General features: G+C 30.8%; 1 long non-coding RNA gene across 1 annotated transcript; it reads right to left on the bottom strand.

The window, feature by feature from the left end:
* Positions 1–11,942: 11,942 nt before the first annotated feature.
* On the bottom strand, positions 11,943–16,331 carry LOC134709861 (uncharacterized). The gene is made up of 3 exons (XR_010106068.1): positions 16,204–16,331; positions 13,472–13,559; positions 11,943–12,786 (listed from the first exon to the last, which is right to left on the bottom strand). It is a non-coding gene; the product is annotated as an uncharacterized LOC134709861 (long non-coding RNA).
* Between the last annotated feature and the right edge of the window lie 580 nt (positions 16,332–16,911).

The raw sequence follows: 16,911 nt of genomic DNA, 5'->3' as shown, positions 1-16,911 counted from the left end.
ATAAAAGATGGATCACATGATCAGAAATATGTGGTCCATTAATTGTATCATCGACAAATAATTTTGCCATAAGCAAGTAAAGAAGTTTTAACAAAATGTATAAACTACAACGTATACTAATTTGAAGGTAAGTTATTATATATGAAAAATGAACAAAAAATATATAGTGTGAATTTTGGTGAGTGGTAATGAAACCTTCATTGTAAGTACAATTCAGCTGATTACAAAAACATTTCGAATAAAAAATAAACTTATGTCACGAATGAAAATATACCCGCTTATTCACAGAATCCATGGAAGACAATAACTGTGACCGTTCTCTGAAATGTAACATTTAGTGAAACACCGGTTTATTACACATTTAATTTTATGGACGCCATCACGAGTTGACTGCGTTATGGAATAACCGTTTCACAAATGATATCGGATATGTTCCTTACAATCCCCTTCCCTTTCATGAATTTGACCTACCGAATTAGACTATTCACTGGATTTGTAATCATATAAGCAACACGACGGGTGCCGCATGTGGAGCAGGATCTGCTTACCCTTCCGGAGCACCTGAGATCACCCCTAGTTTTTGGTTGTGTTCGTGTTGTTTGTTCTTTGGTTTTCTATGTTGTGTCATATGTACTATTCTTTGTCTGTTTGTCTTTTTCATTTTTAGCCATGGCGTTGTCAGTTTGTTTTAGATTCATGAGTTTGACTGTCCCTTTGGTATCTTTCGTTCCTCTTTTAATATATTCATATTCCATTCTAGACTAAAAAGGAAATTAAATTTGCACTTTATATAAAGATAAGAACAAATAGGTCTTCAACACAGATAGACAATTCCGCTCCCGTCGGAGGGACTAAGCTGGACCCTAAACAAAAAAAATATGTACTAGTTAGTTGACAATGGACGTCGTGAGAAACTCCAAAGCATATAAATGATCCAAAACGATAGAAAAAACTTTCAAGTAACAAAGGCAAGATGCTCCTTACTTGGAATAATCGCACATATGCGGCCGGGTAAAAATATGTGAGATCTCAACCCCCTTTTAACCCTAACCCTAAAATGAAGATGTAAAATTTTGCTGATAAAATCATATTGATTATGTTATTAGATATTCCCGATATTACAAATGCAATATCAAGAAGTACATAGTTTGATATAATCAATTTTAGAAACGAAGAAAAACAAAGTATGTTACAAATCAATGTTGCATATCTATTCAATATTCTTGAGTACTTTAATTAGCCTTGATTAGCAAATATAACCAAAACAAAAACTTTATATAGATACCAGGACAAACTGATATATAAATGAAATAATAGAAAGAAAGAAACTATTTCTATATCTTTACAAAACAAAATTATTTGTATTGATGACTAAATATAGTTAAAGGATTATCACAACATATATAAGTCATATCTCTATGAATGTAAGGACAACGTATGGTATAAACAAAGAACCTCAAGATCACTGCTTTAGAATTCGTTGGTCTATGCACTATATCTTCAAGAGAACAACTCTTGTTTTTATTACAAACAAATATTGTTATATAATGCGTTTAAAAATTTATATTAAAGAAACACTATCAATCATGAAAAATTAAAAAATAATATAAAGTGTGACCTTTAGTGATTGCTTTATCAGATAATCTTAAATGTTTTTCTTATTTTGTTGTCGCTTTATTTAGGTTTTAGAATACTGTAAATTCATTTATTCGTTGATAACCAATTTTCGTGGATTTCGTTGGTACATTGAAACCTCGAATTTAAATGTTCGACGATTTGCAAATTTACTGTATGATTAAATGCATACTTTTGAAAAACCACGAAATCAAATATCCACGAAAATGCAAGTTTTCCAAATCATGAACAAAAATAAATGAATCCACAGTACATGTTTGTTATATATAGATCGATATGACTGATTCAAATTTCATACCGACACTGTAGCAATTGGCCGAATTAAAAAAATTTACTAACAAAGGTCAAGGACGACAGTAATTTCGTCAATTTCTGAACATGTATATTGTAAAGTTTACATAAATACCAGTTTATCACACATTTAAGATTTCACAATGGACCAATCATAAGAATAAATAAACCATTGCTTTGATATATGCGGTATCATAACTTTAATTAACTTAGTCTAATCTTATCTAACAATGTAGAAGTCATAGTTTCCTTAGTGTTATACTTCATCAATAGCCCTTCAATAGTAAAGTTAAATTCTTCACGTGCCAGCTGCGCTCGACTCCAATCCTAATTGATTAGGATTGTTAGTTTTCATACCACATGTCGATGGTTGACAGCCATGAAAAAACTAAATAGTGCCTTAAGGGCTTACTCCTGGTTTGCCCACTTTTAATTCTACCTATTATCTATTAGTTAAGAAAACAAAAAAGACAAAAGGTTTAATGAGCATACATTATATAGTCTGTTCCAACTTAGGTATAGCATTTTAGTGTTTTCTATATGTTAAATGTTAATTCCGTTTTTATTTGTATAGAAAAATCAAACAGTTTGTCTTTATAATTTTAAATATCAATTCAATCAATTCATTTAACCTACAAGAACAATGATGTGAATATAAATAAAAGTGTCTTTATCATTCATTAGTTTCTGAATTATTTTCATGATATACATTCACCAAAACAAGTTCTCTTTTGACTGTGGTAAAATAAATATTTTTAACTGCAGACTGTATGTAATGTTAACTGGAAGAAAAACTAAGTCCATTTTTAAGTAAAATATAGAAATACATTAACAAAATTTTAACAAGATACTAGCTTTTGATCATAAACAAGCTTCTGTCCAAGTTTGGTACAAATCCAGGATATTTTAAGAAAGTTATTAAAATTTTAAAAACTTTAACCACAGAGTGAATGTTATTTTTTCACACAGAAAAAGTCAATTCATTAGTAACATATCATGAACATACGGAAAAATGGATTTGTTTTTTACAAAATTTACTTCTGGATACTATCTTATGATCACGAAAAGCTTCTGTCCAAGTTTGGTAGAAATTCAGGATTGTTTAAGAAAGTTATTAAAAAAAAATAAAGATTTAAATAACCATAAAATTTTAACCACAGTGTTAATGTAATGTTTCCTGGCAGAAAAACTAAAAACTGTTGTCTTGTAGTAAGTAGTAAAGTTGTGTTATTTCTTGCTGGAGTAATAGGATGGTAGTTGCTCAACAATCTGTTTGGTGTCATGATTTTATATCTATTATCAAATTCCAGAACAATGTACATGCATTTATTAAAAGAAAAATTTAAAAAAAAAATATATAAGTTGAATAAAAAGACACATGTACATATATCCTATTGTTTTCCTCTATATGTCAGATTAGTTACATTTTCCTGCCTCAAAATATATCAAATATGAAAATATTTTTGCCCATTTTCCTTGATTTAATAGGTGATTATAATATCTTTCTTAAGTTTTTACATGTAAAATAAAAGGTAAAAAACATGACTATAATTCAGAAATAAACTATAATTGTTAAAACAACAATTCCTCCTATATTTTCATATGCCAGTTATTAAAAGTGGGCAAACCAGGATGACACCGCCTTAAGTGGTCTTGATTACCAATCAATCAACAAATCAACTAACGTAGAGAGTATTACGTTTATTAATCAACGACCCTTTAGATTGCAGATTTTAATTTTGTCAGCGTAACTTGATACCTAATATTTTTTTTCTTCTTAGAAGGTCCTTAAATCATGATGTTTTGTCATTCTTGGGACAGAAAAGTCCACATGAGGTACTTCTTTGCAGTAAACATATGACAAAAACTACCCTATGCAGGTTGGAGTCTTGTAAACTGCTTTGTAGGCTTACATGCAAAACAGCTGATCTTTGTATATCATGTTTGTAATACTGTGTAATTGTGATTTAATTGAAAAAAGGTGGTCAAGCCACGAAGAATGAAAAGTTACGTATTCCTGAAGTCAAAGCATTTTTGTTTGTTTCTGTTTGCAGTTTCTACTAGACCGCACCACTTCCAGTAATTATGATACCCTCCTACTTCCCTTGATTGATATCCCCCAAAAGATGCAAGTTTTTTTTAAATCTTTAGATATGTTTCAATTAAGCATTACTTTTTAATCAAACAGAAAAAAATGAGGCCAGAACAAAATTAAGAAAAAGAGTGGACTATTTTATTTATCTACATGTGTTGACATGCATCGGAAACTGGAATTGTAATACAAGTACCTAAAACGTTATTTTATTCACATTTTGTGGATTTAAAAAAATACATACTTTAATATTGTCTTTCTGGTTTGAAAGACTACACATACAGGTAAAAATTGGCTGATGTGAAATATATTTGAAGTTGTGAATATGATTTGCATAAGATTACAGATGTTGCACGCACAAACTAAATTTTGCATATTCAGTAAAATTCAACAAAGCTAAACAACATATGTCGCTAATTATTGTTTCACATCTGCAGCATTTTTCGAATAGATACTTTTATTGCATCTGCTATTTAAGAAGCTACTTCATTGAAACAATTTATCTTGTTATCATTAGGTCTTCTATTACAGATTGTGGTAAGTGTTCATTTATTTTCTTAGAAACGGAAATCCGTCTGTCTGAAATTGTCAGCTTTTGTTATTTGTTCAGATGTTTAGACACTGAAAACAGAAATATCCATTATGTAAATAAATGTAGGTTATTGACACAATAAAAACTGTACTAAATAGTTTTATAAGATCAGTTGGCCCAGTGGACCAAGTGAGTTTTTTTCATCACTTAGCGCGGTAGTTCGTCCGTAGTCCGTCGTTGTCCGTCGTTAACTTTCACAAAAATATTCTCCTTTTGAATCTACAGATGGGTGCACTCCTAACCTGTACAGCAAGTTAACTTGATAACCAGTCATTTGGACTGGTCAAAGTTAACCTGTGACCGAATATAGGACTGCTCTGACCAGTCCTAGGACCAAAATCTAATCTTGAAAAGCGGACTTGGTCCTAGGACTGTTTTTATGTCTGCCAAAAAGTTAACTTGGAAACAGGTCCGCTATTGATATAAGTTAACTTCGAACCAGTCCTGTCATAAAGTTAACATAAGTTAACTTCGGAACCAGTCCTGTCATAAAGTTAACATAAGTTAACATGGAAACCGGTCCTGCCACAAAGATAACTTCTGCTTGGACAAATCCGATCAAAACCAGACCTGTTCCCAAGTTAACTTTTGACTGGTCTGCTCAACACTAAGTTAACTTGTAACCAGGACCGCTCTTCGTTGATTTAAAAAAAAAAAATTAATATCTTTGTTTCGTAGTATAAACATCGAAAATAAAGTAATTTGAAAATTAATACTTCCGTTTTATGAACAGGATTAAATACAAATATTTGAAAATAAGTACGCACATAAGTTATGGCCCTTGAACCAAGGTGATTAGTGTTTCATACCTCCGCAAAAAAGTGAATTTTTGAAAGATTGCAGCTAATAATACGGTATGAATTGTTGAAAACGGTATGCAATACATGTTTAAATTCCTTTTGAGACTAAAACATTCAAAAACGGACAAATAGTTTAGTATTTATCGATGTGTAAAGACAAAAAAAATCCAAACGAAGAAAACAAAATGGCCACCTCTTATGCCGAAGCAGCTAGAGATGAAAACAGATACAAAAACAAAAATGATGACTGCAAGATTGGCAATGTCAAACCAATATTTCTTCTCGAAACAGATGTATTTGGTGAACATGATATGAATCATTTAGGTCAACGCCCATTCCTTCTAAATATAGAGGTATATCGAGCAATAGAAGAGCAGGTACCAGTTAGAGCTTTAATTGGGTTACAGAGAGTTCGAGGCATCTGGCGAATATATTTCGACAATGAACAAGAAAAAAAAGAACTACTGTCATTGGGGTTAACCATCAGAAGAAAATCAATAACCCTGTACTTGAGAAACCCAAAAGTAACCGTTAATGAAGAACCAAATGCTATAAAGGTACGAGTCAAAAATGTTCCTCTATCAGCAGATGACGACCAAATTCTAAGAACTCTTGAAACCTCAGTTAGCAAGTGTGAGATAATCACTCACTCTAGGGAAAGATTAAGAATTGACAATCTTGTAACAAACTGCAGAACAGGTGATAGGATAGTCATATGCAAACCTTTTGATCCGCCGCTGCCGAGGTCGATGAAAATAGGCAATTATTGGGCTACTATTAGCCATTTTGGCCAAGCATCTACAAGCAGACCAAATATGAAATGTAGTAAGTGTCTAGATGAAGGGCACACAGCAAACAATTGTCCAAACGGAGGGAAGTGTAAAAAATGTGGTCAGCTAGGACATAGACAATATGAGTGTGAAGAGCATTCTGATGTTGAAGTTAAGGAAGAAGGCAATACATTTATGACCAACGTGGAGAGTGTCTGCAATCCAGACATTTTCCATGAAAGTGAAAATGATGTACAGACCAATCAAGAAACTGAAGATAATGATGAGTCATTCCAGGATAGTGATGTCGATTCCAAATGCACGACAAAACCTCTCCTGAATACCAAGGGTAGAAGTAGGTCAGAGATTGACACGGAACATTCGCATTTGAACCTTGGTACTCAGGAAAGTAAGTCCGCTGGAAAAGACAATTCCCAACAGCATAAGGAAAAACATAAAATCAATAAAAGTGTTGACAGAAGACCAGGTATCTCGAGGTTTTTGACAGCAAGACCGAGTCATAATCAGAGTGACACTACAAATATCACACCTAAACAGTCAAAAACAAAGAACATTGAAAAATCGCCAGTAACCCCAACAGAGAATCTGCATTACGCAACACGAGATGAGGCTGCTAAGAAGCCAAAAAAGAGACGCTAATTTAATATCTGTTATTAAATCAAAATACAAAATATAAGACTATAGAACTCTTTTATTTTAAATTATAAAAAAACAAAAAAAAATGCATTTTGTCAATCATATTTTTCACAAAACAGTATGTATAGCACTGATTTCATTTATTTTTAACTGTATATATTATTCGAGATATGTCTCAAAATGTTTGTTGTTATGTGACACAGCTGATGAAGGTTGTCCACTTAAAATATTCAGACTGACAGATAGTCTAATCAATTCCAATAATGAAGATTATAAATGGTCTGTTCTTCATGAAAGTTTTATCCTGAAAAAGAAAAAGACAAATAAAAATAAAAAGCACATTAATGTATGTGTATTTAATAAAGTGGCAATTTTTTTTTATTGTGTACTAGAGAATCTAGATATGTGCATGATAATATTTATGCCATGTTACTATAATATTAAATTAAAGTATTTACCATCTGCTACTAAATATCCTGATCCAGAAAACATATTAATCCATCTTGAAACGTCTCCATCAAAAACGGATGAAATAACCTTGACCAGAAATTCTATAAATACTTTAACGTTGAGGTCAAAATATAGAACGTTCACAACTAAAAGTAGAGAGCACCTGGACAGCGAAAGTCTAAAACTATTGCAAAACAAACATCATATGCTTGACGAATATAAGCATCATGAGAATAGGTTATCAATGCTAATTATGGAAAAGATCGATAACATAATACATTTTACGGTACGGGAAAATAAACTGCTAAAAATATTGTTCAGGAATACACCGACTATAAACATAGAGATAGTAAACAAAGCGGTATTATTTGAGAAAAAAACAAACACAGACCGAAATTCATCGTTTAAATACCCACGATCTGAAAAACCAATCGCAATCAGTGAGGCGTATAACGGTATTTCTCAGGTAAAACAAATGTTATATCAGTATGTAAACTGTCCTATAAATAATTCTTCTTGGAAAGAAACAAGACTAAAAGAATTTAGCTTTAAGTCAGTCAAAAGAAATAACAAAATAATAATAAATAAAATCAATACCAAATGCCTCATTATTAATGGTAAGAAAGATAACTCACCATGCTATTGTATGAAATTTAAAATATCCAAATATAAACCACCATGAAAAACTATTTGCACATCTGTACGGTCAATGCTAATGGCCTACAGCAACCTGAAAAAAATAAATAAAATAGTAAGTTGGGCAAATCAACAAAAATGTGATATCACTTTTATACAGGAAACTCATTTTACTAAACAAATGCAAGATACTTTGTTTAAAGAACTTGGTAAAAACATTTTCAGAAGTGATGGTACCAGTAATTCATGTGGAGTAGCAATATGGATAAAAGATAGAATTAATTTTAAAATTATTGATGAGCATAAAGATTCTGATGGCAGATTTATTTTGATTAATATTGAAATAAATGAAAACATTTACACGCTAGTAAATATCTATGCTCCAAATAGATCAAGAGAAAGAAATAGTTTTTTCAAAACAGTTAAATCAAATATAAATAAATATGGATTAGGTCAAACAATTCTTGGGGGAGATTTTAACGACATCTGGTCATTAATTGATACAAAAAATAAAACTAAATCCTCTAAAAAATTTGATAAACCAGTAACAGGTTTAAAAGGGCTTATAAAATCATGTAAATTGATAGACATTTGGAGAAGTAGAAATAAAAATTTAAGGCAATTCACGTGGTGTAGAAAAGATAGATCAGAAGCCACCAGAATTGATTACTTTCTGATCTCAAAAGAAGTACAAAAAAATTGTAAAAGCTGCGATATTAGACCTTTAGTACAGAAAATAACTGACCATAATGCAGTCTCTTTGAAAATTAATACTGAAAGAGGAAATAAGGGGCGTGGCTACTGGAAATTAAACTCCAGTGTTTTAAATAATGATGACTATGTAAATGAAATAAACAAATTAATAAACAGATATGAAAACGAATCAATTAACTGTGATGATTTAGGGATACTATGAGACAATTTGAAAATAGAGGTAAGAGATGCAAGTTTGGACTATTGTAAAAGAAAAGCCAAATTTAAAAAAGATAAATTAAATATCCTAGAAAAACAACTAAATGATCTCAATAATAAAGCAAATAATGGTACAGACGTAAATCATATATTACAAAAAGAAATTGAGAATTTGGAAAATGATCTAGATTGTTTATATATAAAGACAAAATTAAAGGACAAAAAATAAGATCAAGGGTAAAGTGGTTCGAAGAAGGGGAAAAAAATAGTGCATACTTTTTGGGACTAGAAAAAAGTCGTCAAACAAAAAAGATTATAACTGAACTATATGATGAAAATGGGATCCCAACAACTGATCAAGATAAAATTCTAAATCTACAAGTAAAATATTATAAAAAACTTTATGAGTCTACTAATCCTTGTGAAAATGAAGTTAAAACATATATTAATGAAACAAAATTAACAAAAACGCTTAAAGATTCCGATAGTAATCAATGTGAAGGGAAAGTAACAGAAATTGAATGCACTGATGCAATTTTTAAAATGAAGCTTAATAAATCCCCTGGTCTTGATGGATTGACAGTGGAATTTTATAGGCAATTTTGGACAAGCCTTAAACATATTGTTGTCAAAGTATTTAATTATAATTATGAAAAAAAAGAACTTACAAACTCACAAAAGAAAGGTGCAATTTCACTAATTTAAAAAAAAAATTATCCTCTTTCATTAGATAATTATCGTCCCATAACTTTATTAAACATTGATACTAAACTATTAGCTTATGTATTAGCTCAGAGACTTAAAAAAGTACTACCATCTATTATTAGTCTAGATCAAACAGGATATGTTAAAAATAGATATATTGGTTTTAACATCAGACAAATTCAAGATATAATAGATTATTCTGAGAAATTTAATATAGAAGGAGCAATCCTTTTCTTAGATTTTAGTAAAGCTTTTGACTCACTAGAATGGACTTTTATGACGGAAACACTAAAACGGTTTGGATTTAAAAGTAGCTTTATCAGATGGGTGGAAACTATGTATAACGACATTAAGGGATGTATCTTAAATAATGGGTGGGTCTCAGGTCCATTTAAAATATTTCGAGGGATACGACAAGGGTGTCCGATTTCAGCGTTACTTTTTGTTATAACAGTAGAATTAATGGCAATAAGACTTAGAAGTAATAAAGATTTTAAAGGTATAAAAATTACATTAGATGGAAAATCTTGTAATTTAAAAATTTGTCAATTAGCTGATGATACAACACTTTTTCTTCAGTCAAGGAAAGAAATAAGTTTAGCTCTCAGTATAATTGAAACATTTGGAAGTTTTTCAGGGCTTAAGCTAAATAGAAATAAAACTGAAGGGGTATGGTTAGGACGACTAAAAAGTTCAAAAGATAAATATGAAAATATAAATTGGACCGACAAACCAATCAAAAGCCTTGGAATATATTTTGGGTATGACAAAAAAGAGTGTCAAACATTAAATATTGAAAAAGTGTTGGACAAATTAACAAAACTTGTAGAAAGATGGGCAAAAAGAAAGTTAACAATACTTGGAAAAATATTAGTAGTAAAAGCTCTTCTTCTACCAAATATAACCTACATTGCGACTAACAGTATCATTACTAAAGAAAATCTACAAAATATAAATAAAATCTTATATAAATTCATTTGGAACGGAGGAAAAGATAAAATAAAAAGGTCAATAATAACAAAAAACTTCGCAGAAGGGGGGTTAAAAATGATTGATATAGAATCCTATATAAAATCTATACATTTAAAATGGATTATAAAAATATTAGAATCAGAAAGTGCAAATTGGTCTGTATTATCAAAACTATACCTTAATAAATTTGGAAAAAACCTTCTTATTTTTAAGATGAATGTGAATAACACAAAATTGCTAGATAAAAACATATGGAACAGTACACCAACCTTCTATCAAGAGATGATAAAAACATGGATAAATGTAAATAATTGTGAAAACAATCATCATGATCAAATCAATAATTATTTAGAAATCAGGAAACAAGTTATATGGGGAAACAAATTCATAAAATTTCAAGGAAAATGTCTGTTCTTTGATAATTGGATTGATAGTAACATACTATATATAAATGACATAATAGATAAAAGAGGAAATATCTCAGAAGAAATTATTATTTCAAAATTAAGAAATAAAAGGAATTGGATTTTTGAATTCTCAAAACTAAACAAATCCATACCAAAGCAATGGACCAACAAATTAAAATCAGAAGAATCAATCAAAACAAAAGTCCATATCAACCGAACAAAAACTAAACTTAGAGATTGTAATGATGTTCTAACTATTAATGCTAAAAACATATACAACTTAGTATTAAGTGTGTCAAAAACAGAAATACCAGTAGGATTTTTGAAATGGGAAAGAGTCTTAAGCAAAGGGAGACTAATAAATTAATTTAAAGACTCAACAGTCTCCGGGACAAGTTTGCAATTCCGCTGAGTGCAAAAGTTGTCACCTTAATTTTTAGAGTTAAGTCAAAACAAAGTTGATAACTTGGTTGGTATTGGTTCCCTGATATTTGTCCTAAAACATTTTGGCTCTAGCACCACTGTTGAAAAAGTTATGCCCCTTTTTTCAACAATTTCCTCAGAGGAAAAGTACTTTTCCTCAAGGGAAATCAAATTTCCCTGAAGGAAAAAGATTTTTCCTCAAGGGAAATTGTTTTTTCCTCAAGGGAAAAAGATTTCCCTTAGGGAATTTGCTGCATAATTATTTCCTTTGAGGAAATTCTATTTCCTTAAAGGAAATTCTTTTTCCTTAGAGGAAATTCTTTTTCCTTAGAGGAAATTCTTTTTCCTTTGAGGAAATTTGCAGCTTCAAATTTTCCTTTGAGGAAATACTTTTTCCTGTGAGGAAATTTGTAGCTTCACATTTTCCTTTGAGGAAATACTTTTTCCTGTGAGGAAATTTTTGACAAACACTTTTCCTTGGAGGAAAATTCAAGACAACAAATTTCCTCTGAGGAAATCATTGTTCTTCAAATTTCCTCTCAGGAAATTTCTGAACATCAAATTTCCCTTAAGGAAATGTTTTTCCTTATTTTTACTTGTTAAACATTTCTTCACTACACCATGTATACAAACAGTATGAATATAATTATTAAAATACTGTAGAATTGATGCAAATGATATTTAAAAATTTAATAATAAATGTTTGACTCAAAATTTTAATGACATTGAAAATAATACAGTCTGACTGTTCAGATCTAGGTATTGTTTATACTTTTTATATAAATTTAACTTTGATTTATAATTTTTTTGGAGCAAATGCTTCTGTTTTCTTTGTAATTGTTTCAATGCGATACAATAATAAGCAACCAATTTGAATGTCATTATATCATTTGTGGTGTTCTAAAAAAAATATTTATATATTTGCAGATTAAATAATAAAATAAACACTTTTCGTGTTATTTTAAATTAGAATTTCTTCTGTGTCAGCTTGTGTACAGTTATTCAATCCACTATGTAAGAATTCAGTGAATACATTATTCCATTCACTAAACAATTCCCTTCAATTCTAAGAGAAATCATTTTTGCAAATTGTTCTTCAATGATCTTCTTCTGTATATTTGATATGAGGGAGCGATGTAAATGAGTGGATAAAACTGGTGTTCCTTTTTTCAACAACAAAATAGTATTTGTTCTGCATTCTCCTTTCTTTTGATTAAGATGTGTTGTTGCTTTTATGCAATAGTGTTTTCGGGTATCTATGATAGAACTCCATTTTGTTTTATATGGTCATTATCACATGTTGAAATTTCCTATTTCTTTTTTGCAGGAAAGCACACATTCCATTTCAAATTGATCCAATTATGCACTATGTAAATAAATTTCAACTTTAAGTTTCCTCTTCAGTAATGACCTATTGATCATGAAAACCGAGATGTCTGATCACCTATAAATACACAAAAAAAGCAAATAAAATGTTATAAATGGAGAGAGAAACAGCAATAAATGTTTTTCATGTGTATCTTTCCTTATTAAAATCGTTAAGTAAACTTGAACTCGAGAAAAATAAATAACTGCGATGTAGACTAGAAAGTATAAAATGCAAGATAAAGTATTCACGAAAATTTAGTTGATTTACAGTAGTCAAGTCCATGTTTGCAGGAAATTTACATCATTGGTTGTCTGGTGGAGAGTTGTCTTATTGGTAATCATACCACATCTTATTTTTATACAACCTTGCCATATTCCTATTGTGCCTGTCCAAAGTTCAGAGCCTGTAGCTTTTATCAGTTTAGTCTGACACTAAAATTTAGTGGTGGTTGTTGTTGTTGTTTCATACCGGTCATATTTATTTTTTGTAATTTATTTTGTTATAAACTAGGCAATTAGCATGATTAGTTTTACAGTTTGAATTGTTTCAATGTTTCATCTTTGGGTCTTTTATACTTTGACTATAGTATAGGGTATTGATTTTCTCATTATTGAAGGTCGTAACAGGCCTACAATTTCTTTCTCAAAGCCGTGATAGTTTTCATATTTAATATACCACATCTTTGAATTTTTATAGTAATCATGATACAAGTAATCATCTTTCAAGTTCAATAACTTTTTAAAATTAAAAGGTGCCTTACCATTTAGGTTTAGTTGGCTTCTGCACATTTTACATTGCCTATCATTTCTGCTGTATATTATTTCTCTGTACCTTCTATAGTTCTTGTCCTATACATAAAAGAGTAAAAGTTGAATGACATCTTGCATCAATATTTTTTCTGTTTAATGTACATTTATATGTATATTAATGTGTGTTTAATAAAAATCTAAACCATGAGTGCTTGATAAGCTTCTTGCCCTTATAGCTGGTCTGTAAGCTTTAAATGAATTTTATTGATCGACTAAAAAACTATGAGCACTGCGCAAATAAGACCCCCGCCCTTCAAAAAAAAAAAAACATGCACAAACAGTGGTATTCATTGACATAAAACATGTATATAATTTGGCTCAATTTATAGATCATTCTTGCATATTATTCAAAGTTTTAAAGGAACATAACTGATGAACGGTAAAAGTTTTACTACAAAAATTTGAAATTGATCTAATTAAAATTGTGATAAAAAGTATTGTTTTAAAGTTTAATAAAATTTGGTTGAGGGAAACTTAAGTTAGAAGGCTGACACATTTTTTTCCATTTTTAAAGAACATAACTATAGAATTTAGTAAAAGAGACACTTCCAAAATTCAAACTTAATCTGTATTTTGTGGTTATAAGCATTGTGTATTGATTTCATAACATTTGGTTGAGACAAACTAAAGTTTAGAAAACAGGAAACCAAAAATTCAGCATATTTTCCCCATTTCTAAAGGGGCATAACTCTGATACTCTAGTACAGTAACACTGACATCACCAAAATTCAAACTTGATCTGAGTATTGTGATAACAAGCTTTTGTAAAAGTTTAATTGAATTTGTTTGAGGCAAACTAAAGTAATGTAAGAGAACAAAAAACAACTTTGGGACAGACGGACAAACGATCAAGTGTTAAACATTATGCTCCCTCCACTTTGGGTCATAATAATAAAAAGGGTGTTTATGTCAAGATATAAAAACAATTCACCAAAGTTTCATAAAAATTTGTGAAAGCATTCTTGAGACTATCCTAATCCCAAGTCATGATAGTACAATGACATAAATCAGATTTTTTTTTTAAATTAAAAGGAAAATTATCATGTTTATGTTATACAAAAATAATTCACCAAGTTTCATTAAAATTGCTCAAAGCATTATTAATGGTATACGTACTGGAAAATCCCCCCTTTTATGAATAACATCCCTAACTTTAAATTAAAAATTTAAAATCCCTAAAAATTAAAAAGGACCTTAATTATCATGATTATATGTGACTTGTTATTTAACATAACAAAAAAACCAAAGGCAATGAAAGAGAAACTGACAATGCCAAGGCAAAACATAAGATGCAGAAAAGAAAAACAAAACAAAACAAAACACTAAGCAACACCAAAAAACTAGTGTTGAATTTATGTGCTCAGTCAGTCAGTGAGAGTTGGCAGATCCTGACCTACTATATCTATGCTTAAAAACATAAAAATCATATAGTTCTAAACATATTTTGTAAATTTATACTTTATTAACAAGTGAAACTGCGAGCTACTGCTCACTTATGATACCCCCGTCGCAAGTGGATAATATAAATAGTGTAAAAATATGCAAGTGTTCGGTAAACAGGAAGTTGTCGAGTGATGAATCTGAAAACGCATCACACGGTATAGCTGACTTATATAAATCCTAAAACCAAATTTAAGAAATCCTTGTATTGTAGTTCCTGAGAAAAATGTGACGAAAATTTTCAACTTGGCTCAGTATCATGTGTAAAATCATACAAGTGTTCGGTTAACAGGAAGTTGACAAGTGATCAATCTGAAAACGCATCACACGGTATAAATGACTTAGATAAACCCTGAAACCAAATTTCAGAAATCCTTGTATTGTAGTTCCTGCGAAAAATGCGAAGAAAAATATTCATGGGACTGACTGACTGACTGACGGACGGACGAAAGACAGACGGACGGACGGACTGACGGACGGACAGACTGACAGACAGAGGTAAAACAGTATACCCCCCTTTTTTGAAAGCGGGGGTATAAAAGTTGTCATAAATAGCATAGACACCTTTGAGTTTTGAGAACCACATGTGTTAATTGTGCGAGTATAATCATTGATAATCATGCACAAGATTGACTTTTTAAAAAAAAGCCTATATATTGAAATTTTCTGAAAATATTGCATGCATTTATTAATATGACCAATTTCAAGAAATGCACAAAGATGCGAGATGATTTATATAATTGTAATTTCAGGAATTTACAGTAAAGGCTTTTATCCCCACTGCATTTTGCACTTTTTCTTATTCAGGAGCCAGAAGTTATGGCCTTTGTGACCTTTGTATAATTTTTATTTTAGTTTCTTTTTCTTTGTATTGAAAAGTTTAGTATAACGTCCTTTATCACTCAACTAGTATACATTTTTGTTTAATGGCAAGCTAAAGCATGCCTCACAGGCACGGATCCAGGGGACTGAGGGTTGGACATGTTGGAACCCCCCCTTTCTTTACTGGACGATCAATGCATTTGAATGGGGACATGTAGTTTAACAATTTTTTCTCGTTGCAATGAAGACCCATTGGTGACCTATGGCTGTTATCTGCTCTTTAGACATGTTGTTATCTCTTTGATAATTCCCCATTTCCATTTCAATTTTCTTTTCAGTTCTATTATAAATATTAGAAACGAGTTTGGCGCGTTTACAAAAATATAATTGTCTGTGCTGACAGGGGAGTATGTGTGCATACCAATATTTAAATTTTCTAGGCCTTCTTTTTGAATATTTTGTGCATTTCTTGGTAAAATACTGTCAGACCTCGAGTGCTGTTGTTTTACAAAAACGGTCAAGTAATGTAGGGGAAAGAAACGAACTAAAAAGAACCAAAATAAGTCACAACTAATGGGGGTCTCATTGGGGGTTCTGTTCACGGATCCCGCTTAGTTACTTTTTATTTTTTTAGATTCCCGCATGATGCCATTACGCTTACACTATATAAGTGAACAATTCTGATATTTTTGTAATTTCCCATGTCCCGCTAAACTTCATTTCGCTTTTTCACGGCACAACAAAAAATACGCCTCGACAATCCCGAGTCCCGCTCAGACCCCCTTATACATACATAATGAATAGTTTACTATGTAGTCAGTAGTCGGGTCAAATACACATGTATATTCTTTTAGACGACCTTAGATTCATTTCACAGCGAAAATACTCATTAATATTGAACATTTTAGATCACTTCACATTTAGATTTTATAACTTTTAAAATGAAGACCTGGCATATAGATTGAAGATCATTTAATCGAAAGATGATAATTTCTCAATGAGCAACTGTAACCAGGTAGGCCTACTGCATTTTTTTTTGCATGCGTCAAGAAACAGTTAAAAGTTAAACTTCTCATCTGGACTTTTTAATTAGTCTGTATACCGGACCTCTTCTCTATTTTGGGATTGA

This window comes from Mytilus trossulus, chromosome 3, assembly GCF_036588685.1.
Source record: "Mytilus trossulus isolate FHL-02 chromosome 3, PNRI_Mtr1.1.1.hap1, whole genome shotgun sequence".
Taxonomy (NCBI): Eukaryota; Metazoa; Mollusca; class Bivalvia; order Mytilida; family Mytilidae; genus Mytilus; species Mytilus trossulus.
The sequence above is the reverse complement of the archived record's forward strand: the minus strand, read 5'-3'. Positions and strand labels throughout refer to the sequence as shown.